Raw genomic sequence first — 11,284 nt, forward strand, 5'->3', positions numbered from 1 at the left:
GCAAGTTTCAATGTGATATTTAATACATATGAGTCATGTACTTTCTCCCTTTTTCCATTATTTCCCTCCCTTTTGCTCTCTTCTCCAAAAATGTTTCCTCTTCTCTTTACTTACATACTTACACACACACACACACACACACACACACACACACACACACACACACACACACACACAACTGTGGAGTGTACTTTTAAAAGCTAACACATTTTTCCTTGGGGTGAATCACAGTCTTCAACCCCCCATCCCACCCCAACTGCTCCCCCATTTTCCTTTTGCTCTACTGTCATTTGCTCCAGGATGTGGACCACAATACCAGTCCCCATTAGAGACCCTTGAATCCACAGATAAAAGACACACATACACAGTTTGTTACTTTTATAACTTGCAATCTAAGCACAATTGCTGGGCGCAGATATTTCTCTGCCTAGAATACCGTGCTCTTACCTATTATCTCCATCTTCCTACTCTTCAGTGGCTAATCCCACCTACCCACCCTGCCAAACATCCTTGCCCCCCTGTCTGTAGCAAAGGTAACAGGCCCCAGTTCCACCCGATCCCACCTCAGCAGTCACATGGTTGAAGCGTTCTTTGTCCCCTCAAAGCATGGCAAAAAAGACAGCTCTTCCTTCCATGTGCCTTTTCTTCCTGAGACACGGAGGCTGCTCTACTGAATCAATCTAGACTTTTTTTTTTTTTTTTTTTTTTTTTACCCATTGGTAAGATATAATTGCCCACTTAAACATACAAAGCCCGGTACCATCCATCCCTTAGGAACATTGATAACAACCTGTAAATATACAGAGCAGAATCTTAACATCACCTGCCATGGCTTCTCCCCTCTCTCCCACCCCTGTCTCTGCTTTCTGTCCTAGTCTCTTCCTCTTCCTTCAAACTTCTCTCCTGCCCATCCTTCCTTCTCCTCCAATGACAGGCCTCCTTCTATCCTGTACCTGCCCCTCACCTGTACTTTACAAATTCAATGGGGAGGTGGGTCTGGTGAAGTCACCTGAGTTCTGAGTCTTTGACTAGGCAGCTGTCCTTGGGGCAGTGGAATTAGCATCAAAATACAGATAACTTCAGGGCAAACCACAACATCCCCCCCCCCTTTTTGTCCAGTTAAAAAGCCTTTTCACTTATATATAAATTGAGTACAATTATTACCATTCTACAATTTATAAAGCATATGATATTCTCAACACCCAGTCCATCACTATATCAGTTAAACAGAACATTTAGTTATCCATTCCAACTTAATGAAATGTTAGCTACTGGTTTGCTGTATATTGCTTTTACTATGATTAGATGTGGGCCTTGAATTCCCGATGTTTCCAGGACTTTTATCATGAAGAGGTGTTGAATTTTGTTAAATGCTTTCTCAGCATCTAATGAAATGATCATCTGATTTTTATCTTTGAGTTTGTTTATATAGTCGATTACATTGATGGATTTCCATATATTGATCTATCCCTGCATACCTGGGATGAAGACTACTTGAACATGATGGATGATCATTTTGATGTGTTCTTGGCTTAGTTTGCAAGAATTTTATTGAGTATTTTTTCGTTGATATTCCTAAGGGAAATTGGTCTTCACAGCAGGAATTTGGTAGTGCTCTGTCTGTTTCTATTTTGTGGAATAGTTTGAACAGTATTGGTATGAGGTCTTCTATGAAGGTCTGATAGAATTCTGCACTGAACCCATCTGATCCTGGGCTCTTTTTGATTGGGAGACTTTTAATGACTGCTTCTATTTCTTTAGGAGTTATGGGGTTGTTTAGATGGTTTATCTGTTCATGATTTAACTTTGGTTCCTAGTATTTGTCTAGAAAATTGTTCATTTCCTCCAGATTTTCAAGTTTTGTTGAATATAGGCTTTTTAGTAGAATCTGATGATTTTTTTTTAATTTTCTCTGATTCTGTTGTTATGTCTCCCTTTTTATTTCTGATTTTCTTAATTTGAACATACCCTCTGTGCCCTCTTGTTAGTCTGGCTAAGGGTTTATCTATCTTGTTGATTTTCTCAAAGAACCAGCTTTTGGTTCTGTTGATTCTTAGTATAGTCATTTTTCTTTCTATTTGGTTGATTTCAGCCCTGAGTTCAATTACTTCCTGCCTCCTACTCCTCTTGGGTGCATTTGCTTCTTTTTGTTCTAGAGCTTTTTGGTGTGTTGTCAAGCTGCTTGTGTATGCTCTCTCCCGTTTCTTTCTGCAGGCACTCAGAACTATGAGTTTTCCTCTTAGCACAGCTTTCATTGTGTCCCATAAGTTTGGTTATATTCATTAAATTCTAAGAAGTCTTTAATTTCTTCCTTTGTTTCTTCCTTGGCCAAGTTATCATTAAGTAGAGAATTATTGAACTTCCATGTATATGTGGGCGTTCTTTCCTTATTGTGGTTACTGAAGAGCAGCCTTAGTCCAAGGTGATCTGATAGGGTGCATGGAATTATCTCTATCTTCCTATATCTGTTGAGGCCTGTGTTGTGACCAATTATATGGTCAATTTTGGAGAAGGTACCATGAGGTGCTGAGAAGAAGTTATATCCTTTTGTTTTAGAATGCAATGTTTTATAAATATGTTAAATCCATTAGGTCATAACTTCTGTTAGTTTCTCTGTCTGTTTAATTTCTCTTTCCATGAACTGTCCATTGATGAAAATGGGGTGTTGAAATCTAGTATTATTGTGTGAGGTGCAATGTGTGCTTTGAGCTTTAGGAAGGTTTCTTTTATGAGTGTAGGTTCCCTTGTATTTGGAGCATAGATATTTAGGATTGAGAGTTCATCTTGGTGGATTTTTCCTTTGATGAATATGAAGTGTCCTTTATCTTTGTTGATGACTTTTGGTTGAAAATCTATTTTATTCGATATTAGAATGTCTACTCTTGCTTGCTTCTTTGGACCATTTGATTGGAAAGTGGTTTTCCAGCCTTTTACTCTGAGGTACTGTTTGTCTTTGTCTCTGAGGTGTGTTTCCTGTGGGCAGCAAAATGCTGGGTCCTCAAAACATATCCAGTTTGTTAATCTATGTCTTTTCATTGGGGAATTGAGTCCATTGATGTTAAGAGATATTAACAATGATTAATAGTGATTTTGCTTCCTGTTATTTTCATATTTAGAGGTGGGATTATGTTTGTGTGCTTCTCTTCTTTTGGTTTTGTTTCAAGATTACTTTCTTCCTTTTTCTAGGGTGTAGTTTCCCTCCTTCTGTTGGGCTTTTCCATTTATTATCCTTTGTAGGGCTGGATTTGTAGAATGATATTGTGTAAATTTGGTTTTGTCATGGAATATCTTGGTTTCTCCATCTATGTTAATTGAGAGTTTTGCTGGATACAGTAGCCTGGGCTGGCACATGTGTTCTCTTAGGATCTGTATGACATCTGTCCAGGATCTTCTGGCTTTCTTAGTCTCTGGTGAGAAGTCTTGTGTAATTCCTATAGGTCTGCCTTCATATGTTACTTGACCTTTTTCCCTTACTGCTTTTAATATTCTTTCTTTGTTTTGTGCATTTGATGTTTTGACTATTATGTACTGGGAGGAATTTCTTCTAGTCCAATCTACTTGGAGTTCTGTAGACTTCTTGTATGTTTATAGGCATGTCTATATAAGGAAGTTTTATTCTATAATATTTTTGAAGATATTTACTGGCCCTTTAATTGGGTCTTTGCTCTCTTCTCTACCTCTCTTCTCTATTCTTAGGTTTGATCTATCCATTGCGTCCTGGATTTCCTGTTTGTTTGGGCTAGGAGCTTTTTCAGTTTTCCATTATCATTGATATTTGTGTCAATGTTTCCTCTGGTATCTTCTGCTCCTGAGATTCTCTCTCCTATCTCTTGTATTCTTTTGGTGATACTTGCATTTATTACTCCTGATCTCTTCCCTAGGTTTTCTATATCCAGGGTTGTCTCCCTTTGTGCTTTCTTTATTGTTTCTATTTCCATTTTTAAATCCTGGATGGTTCATTTTCTTCTTCTCTTTGGTTGTGTTTTCCTGTAATTCTTTAAGGGATTTTTGTGTTTCCTCTTTATGGGCTTCTAATTGTTTACCTGTGTTGTCCTGTATTTCCTTAAGGGAGTTATTTATGACCTTCTTAAAGTCCACTATCATCATGATAAAATGTGATTTTAAATCTAAATCTTGCTTTTCTGGTGTGTTTGGATAGCCAGTGTTTTCTTTGGTGGGAGAACTGGGCTCTGATGATGCCAAGTTGTCTTGGTTTCTGTTGCTTCGTTCCCTGCACTTGCCTCTGGCCATCAGGATGTCCCTGGTGTTACCTTGTCTTGCTGTTTCTGATGGTGGCTTGACCCTCCTCTAGGCCTGTGTGTCACACTCGTGTAGACCTGTTTTCTTGTTTCCTTTCAGCCAGTTATAGGAACAGAGTGTTTTGCTCTCAGGCATGTAATTGCTCCTGGAGGCTGGCTTTCAGCTCTAAGCGAGGGCAGCAACCAGAAGGGTCCTTTCCCTACTGCTCATAGGTTCCTGTGAGCAGTGGTCACAGATGTCATTAGGCTTTTTTCTCTTGCATCGGGAATGTGGGCAGAGAGTAGTCTCTGGTTTCTCAGGAGTGTCCGCACTTCTGAGGGTCTAGCTCTCACCACCATGGAATTTGGGTGCAGGGAGCTGTCTGACCAGTTCAGTTCATATCTGGGCACAGACCTGTACTGCGGGGCTCCTGCAGCTGACTGCTCCTATATTCCTGTGTCCAGAGGCAGTATGAAGTTTCCTATAGTGACAGGGGATGTGGGTAAACATGGGCAGAAGTGGCAGTCTGTCCTGCAGTCTTAGGATTCTCCATACTTCTGGGTGTTCAACTCTCTCTCCCAGGAGATCTGGGAGCAGGGAGCTGTGGACCGGGATCAGGAAAGTTCTGGGCACAGCCATAAACCAGAAGTGCCCAGTCCAGAGGACTTCTTCCTTGTGTGTCCTGAGTCCACCAGGCATGTCACTTGGAGCAGAAAAGTTTGTCTTACCTCTACTCTCAGGTGTGTAGTCACTCCTGGCAGCTGGCTTTTAGCTCTCGGCGAGGGCAACAACTGGCCTCTCAGCCATTTCTTTCACACACTGTCCTATTTAGCCCGGGAAAATCAAAGTTCCAGAGACTGGTAATTTGGCAATTAGATTTACATGTTAAATTCTCAATAATCCACACAATAAATTCACTGCCAATTGGTAAAGATAAACCGCCCACCTAGACAAGATAAAATTGATCTAGTTCACCTAAATCTGGACCATCCTCCTCCATAGTCTCTATCTTGATCTCTCTCACTTTTCCTCCTCCTCTCTCCTTCCTAGACTGCTCCCCCCCCACCTACCTTTCCTTCTCATCCAATGATAGGCTTCACTTTATCCTGGACCTATCTTGCTGCATAATGATTTCATCCTACAGGTTATTATTTTCATTTAGACATAAGGATACATGGTTATGTGTCATATTGACAAGGAATGGATTCTAATGGCTATCCTCACTTGTCAACTCTATGAATGAACTATAATCCAGAGATGGAGGGCTTACCTGTGATCTAAATCTTGAGGCTAGAAGGCAGTCTAGGAGGTCAAGATTAAGCAGTAAAGGAAATTACTGAAATCAGAAAACTGGTGAAGCTGTGTTCCTTCTGGCAGCCAGACTTGGTAATGTGTAATAATCACTCAGGTGGTACTGCTTGTGAATGGATGAAGGAATCCTAGAGAATAACTGAGGTTTGGTTCTGTGAGAGGAAAGGCCACTGGTGAAGGTGCAGCCTATTGTGAGTTGAAGGTCCAGAACTGAAGGGGTCGTACAAAAGAGTTAAAGCTGGGCACCATGAAGAGAGCCTATGAGAGGCTATTGGTGAAACCACAGCCTAGGTGCAGTGCAAGACCCCAGTGTATTTAAGATGCCAAAGTAATGATAGAGTTTGGCTACACTGCTTTGTGCTCCTGGAAGATTGTAAGACGGTACCTGACCAGGAGCTATCTTTGCATTGTCTAATGAAAGACACACACACACACACACACACACACACACACACACACACACACACACACACACACACACACACAAACACACACACACAGAGAGAGAGAGAAAGCCCATTGTCCTTCTGACAGGTATAGCTTCCCTTCTCCAGCATCTTAAAATTCCCTGAGTGAAACTTACAATTAACCAGATAGATTGCCAATAGAGTGTGTTTAGTGAATATTTGCTGGCTTGATGGAAGGTATCATAATGTGGGGCAGAGGGAACCATGACTAAAAAGTGACCTTCATCAGATTAGCCTTTAGATGAATTTGTGAAGTGGTTCAAAGATTAATGATTATTTGCAAAGGCCTCAGACCACCAAAGGACCTTACATCACTGGGAAAGTGAACCTTGCTTATTTAACAGGAAACTGAGATAGCTCCTGAAGAGCAGGAGGAAGGGGTTGAAACTAAAAGAGGTCTGAGTGCTCTATCAGAATAAGAAAGAAGCCAAAGAGTGAGCTAACCCAATCACAGAAAGACATACATGGTATGTACTCATTGATAAGTGGCTATTAGCCCAAATGCTTGAGTTACCCTAGATGCCTAGAACAAATGAAACTCAAGACGGATGATCAAAATGTGAGTGCAGATCGCTCATGAGAGACACAGCCAGAATACAGCAAATACAGAGGCGTATGCCAGCAGGAAACCACTGAACTGAGAACGGGACCCCTGTTGAAGGAATCAGAGAAAGAACTGGAAGAGCTTGAAGGAGCTCGAGACCCCATATGTACAGCAATGCCAACCAACCAGAGCTTCCAGGGACTAAGCCACTACCCAAAGACTATACATGGACTGACCCTGGACTCTGACCTCGTAGGTTGCAATGAATATCCTAGTAAGAGCACCAGTGGAAGGGGAAGCCCTGGGTCCTGCTAAGACTGAACCCCTAGTGAACTAGACTGTTGGGGAGAGGGCAGCAATGGGGGAGGGTTGGGAGGGAACACCCATAAGGAAGGGGAGGGGGGGGGGATGTTTGCCGGAACCGGGAAAGGGAATAACATTCGAAATGTATATAAGAAATACTCAAGTTAATAATAAAAAAAAAAAAAAAAGAAAGAAGCCAAAGGGTTTCAAAGTAGAAGGAACATGTTTTTATTTTCCCAAGTAGATAATTTCCAATATACTTTTATTGTAAAAGAAAACAGCCTGATTACAACAGAATGTGTCTCTTATTTGGGGACATTTGTCAATCAACAAATCTGAGGTAGATGTTCTGTTTTTGAAGCTTTACCATGTTTTTATTTTTATTTTTTGTTTTGTTTTTTGACCTAGAATGCTCACAGAATCCCATATGCATGAACATCTATGTAATTTTTTTCCCCTTGGGAGTACCCCAAGGACATCAGCATTCAAAGCACACGCAGATGAGTTTAAAACAAGAGGAGAGTATATATATATAAAACCACAGATGTTTGAGGATAGACAAAAGATGCATATTCAGTAAAGCAAGGAGAAAACTTTCCCATATACACCAACAGATAGTATAATCATTATTTCTATGTGGAGGAATAAGGGAAGTATGTGGATGTAGTATAAAATCATATAGTGAAGTTCACTGATCACCCTTCTATGAAGTCACTGTTTGTTTTAGAATTTGTTGACCCAGCTCAGCATGCCTTCCAAGAAGGTATGACACTATCTGCCCATCTCACGTGTCTTTCTGTGTGGGATGCAGTAATGACAGGACCTGTAATGTATCTTGGGAAGTGGTACAGGCTCAGGTGTTAGACATGGGGGTTCTTGAGAACTTCACTAGGAAGGGTTTTATTTCAGTGGATTTTTGGTTATTACTGATGTAAATATCTTTAAAAATGGCAGTTGCCAAGTGTGTAACCATTTGCACATACACATACACACACACACACATATATATGTATGTATATATATATATATGTATATAAAAAACTATTCCTTCCAAACATCCTCTTTTTTCTAAGTGTGAAAACTGGGTTTTACTCCTATTTTGTATTGTTCCTGTTCCAAACAGAATTTCTCTCTGTAGCACTGACATTCAGTGTAAATTTTTTAATTGTACATTGTACTTTATTTTACTAGCAGCTTGTGTGTGTGTGGGGGGGGGTAGTCTGACCATCTTGTCTGTGTGTCTGTCTGGGTATGTAGGCCATAAACTTAAAACTGTAAACATGGTCTAAACAAACATATTAGGCTTGAGAATCTGACTTGAGTAAACCTATCCATAAGTATCCCTGGGTCCTTAATATTCTGCTGAATGAGGCTCCTCTTTGAATCACCATGTTCAGGTTGTGATTACACCATCATAGTTCCTCCCTCCGTTGAATCACACAGTCACAAAAAGAAAGAAATTCGAGATTGCAGTAGTGTTGGAAATGAATGCTGCATCCTCAAGGATTAGCACCTCTTACATGAATGACTACCCTCTTAGGTAGGTGTACACAAACAGACACGAACACACATGTACATAATACACACAAGTAGTACAATGAATTTAAGCTTATTTCTGACTGGCTTACAAATAAACACAACTCAGACTAGGATTATTTCACTTAGCTTTAACAATTACTGGGCAGCAACTCCCTCATCTACTCTTCTAACTGCTGTCCTGGGTATCTTCCCAATGGTGTACCCCAGATACTTGTTTCTCCTGGCCATCTCCCCTTATGTCAGCTTCGTCCTCTTTCCCCGTTCCTCCTCCTTTTCCTGGTCTGTCTTCTCTCTCTCCTCCACCCTCTACCAGGTAACTCAAAACCCACCTACCTCTAATCCCTCCAGTAATGGGCTGTAGCCAATTTGATTTATCCAATAGTTTTAAATCAAGGATGAAGGTTTGCGCAACAGAATCTTGTAAACGTGAGAAGTAAGTGGTAGGTCTAGACATTTGGTTAAAGAATTTAGCATTACAATACATAGCAACAGACCAAAGCTCAACACATACACATACCGGAAAACTAGCTATGCTCAGAAATGCTAAGTCCTTGTGGTTGATGACAGTGCCCTCCACTGCCACATTTAGGAGGAAAGACCAGTCATGTCATTTGTCAATCAAGTACAGGTACATGCTCATTGATTGTAGTTTCTCTCAATTGAGGAAGCTATTCTGTTTCTCTGGATAAACACACTCCCTGGAAAAGAGGAATTCAGTAGGGACTGCACAGTCTCTGCTCTGAAGGAGCTCCCTTTTGAATCATTAGGAATCATGAAGCATGAAGTCTTTTCTGTAATGGTGTCTGTTGTCACATGAAATATAAAAAAAACAAGGCAGCCACTCACACTAGCACCAGCTACGCTCTAGTACTGTGGTTTCCCCCTACCAGGGTCTCCATGTAGCTGCCACCCAACCCGCCCTTCTCTTGTGGAGGATCATGCTCACATTCCCAGCCATCTGCCCACTGTGGTTAGCTGTCGTAAATCCCCATAACCTGAAAAAAAAAATCAAAATTCTAGAGACTCATAATTTATCAGTTAGATTTATATCAGTACATCCTCAACCCACAAAATGCCTGCACAATGAACTTAAAATCCAATTGATATAAACACAATCCACACACCTAGATGGGGCAAATGAACACACCCTACATATATTTATGTAAGAAATCCCTGATACTTGTGGCTCCCAGGACTGTGTGGTTCTGGCTCCTCTTTCTCTCTTATAGTTAAGTCTTGTCTCCTCTCCTCCATCTTCCCCTCTGTCTCTCTGTCCTTATCTCTAAAATTCTCAGCCCCCCTTCTTTTTCCACTGCCCAATCACAGGCTGTAGCCTTATCTTTCACCTGCCTACACCCGCACACAGATAGCAATCTACAGTTTGTAACTTTGACTCAGACATGAACTGCACAAGAATGAACCTTCCCAAGAAGAGATGGGAATTCTCAATACTCCATGTTTCCAGTGTGACTTCTTTAATGCAGTGAGCTCATTGACAGTAATATGAACATATTTCTGATAACTTTGTATTCAAAGAGAAAACATCTCAGTGTTTTGTTTAGGAGAAGTGAGGGAAGTTCACGACAGATATCACTGATGTTCAAATATTGCCAATTATGACCGATGACAGGATTAGTCCGGAGAGACAGGCAAATTAATAAGGAATAGCAAACCTAAGGCAGAGGGAAGTCCTATAGTGCACAATGGATCAAGAGTCAGTACATACACCACTGTGATCCCAGGAGGTCTGCCCCTCCCCTGGGAGACATTACACAAGAGGAAAGTCTGTGCTCAGAAAACACCTGGTGGTGACCAGCTCCGATTTCCAATTCTTCTGTGTTAAGCAACTGGGATGGTTTCAATAGAATCATAAAGAGATAATGCTCACTCCTATGTTAACTTCCTGCTTTCATTTTTTTAAGTAAAGCAGATCATGAAAGCATGAATTCTCCATTTGTGAATATGAGAGATAGAGTTTTAAACTAGCTCAAAACTCAGCAACAGGATCTGTCTCAGGAAGACAGATAGTTAAAAATGCAGGAGGACTGGTGCTGACTCACTGACCCTCCGGATGTCACTGGACGTTAATAAATGAGTAACGGGTTCTTTTCTGCCCCTGTGATGTTTGTTCAAGCCCTCATTGTGTTCTACAGATAATGTTCCAGCCATTGTGTCCGCAGATAGTATTCCAGGAAACCGGGCCAAAGCCTAACCAGATGTGTATCAGATGCAGATGCTTTGTCAACTCTGACAAACATTTACGCTAAAGGACAGGAATCAAGATCTGTTCTCAGGAGAATGAGGGCTTGACCTTTCCCCTGATTTAAACCCTAGAGTCTTAAGAACAATCCTGTGACTTTGAGAGTTTCCCCTTGTGACATTTTTGGTATTTCCTTTTGACGTCCTCTCATCTCCTGGGGCTTGGGACTTCTTCCTTTAAATAACCCTTCTCTCAGCCACTCAGGGTCCAACTCCTGTGCCCCTGCGTGGGATACGAGTCTCAACCCCAGTGCACTTGTTCCTATCGATAAACCTCATGTGATTGCAGCAAGAATGGTCGTGTGTGAGTTCTTGGGGGGGGTCATGTCATCCCGAGACTTGAGTGAGGGTCTCCCCGCTCCGGGGGTCTTTCAAATAAGATTCTATTAGTAGATCTGAGCTTTCAAATCACAACATATTAGCAGAGATAACGTGGAAACATTATCTGCGAAAGGTTCCACTCACAGGCTAACATAGCATGCTGTGACCATGGACTTTGAACGAGCCCATGTTTCCTGCATGCCCATGTGCACCTGCTCACAGTTGGGCTGTAATCCAGGTAGTGCACAAAACCTCTTCTGTGGGTTCCCGGAAGTCCTTCTAAGTGACTTGTGGGAAATGT

Source organism: Rattus rattus, chromosome 3, assembly GCF_011064425.1.
Source record: "Rattus rattus isolate New Zealand chromosome 3, Rrattus_CSIRO_v1, whole genome shotgun sequence".
Lineage (NCBI taxonomy): Eukaryota > Metazoa > Chordata > Mammalia > Rodentia > Muridae > Rattus > Rattus rattus.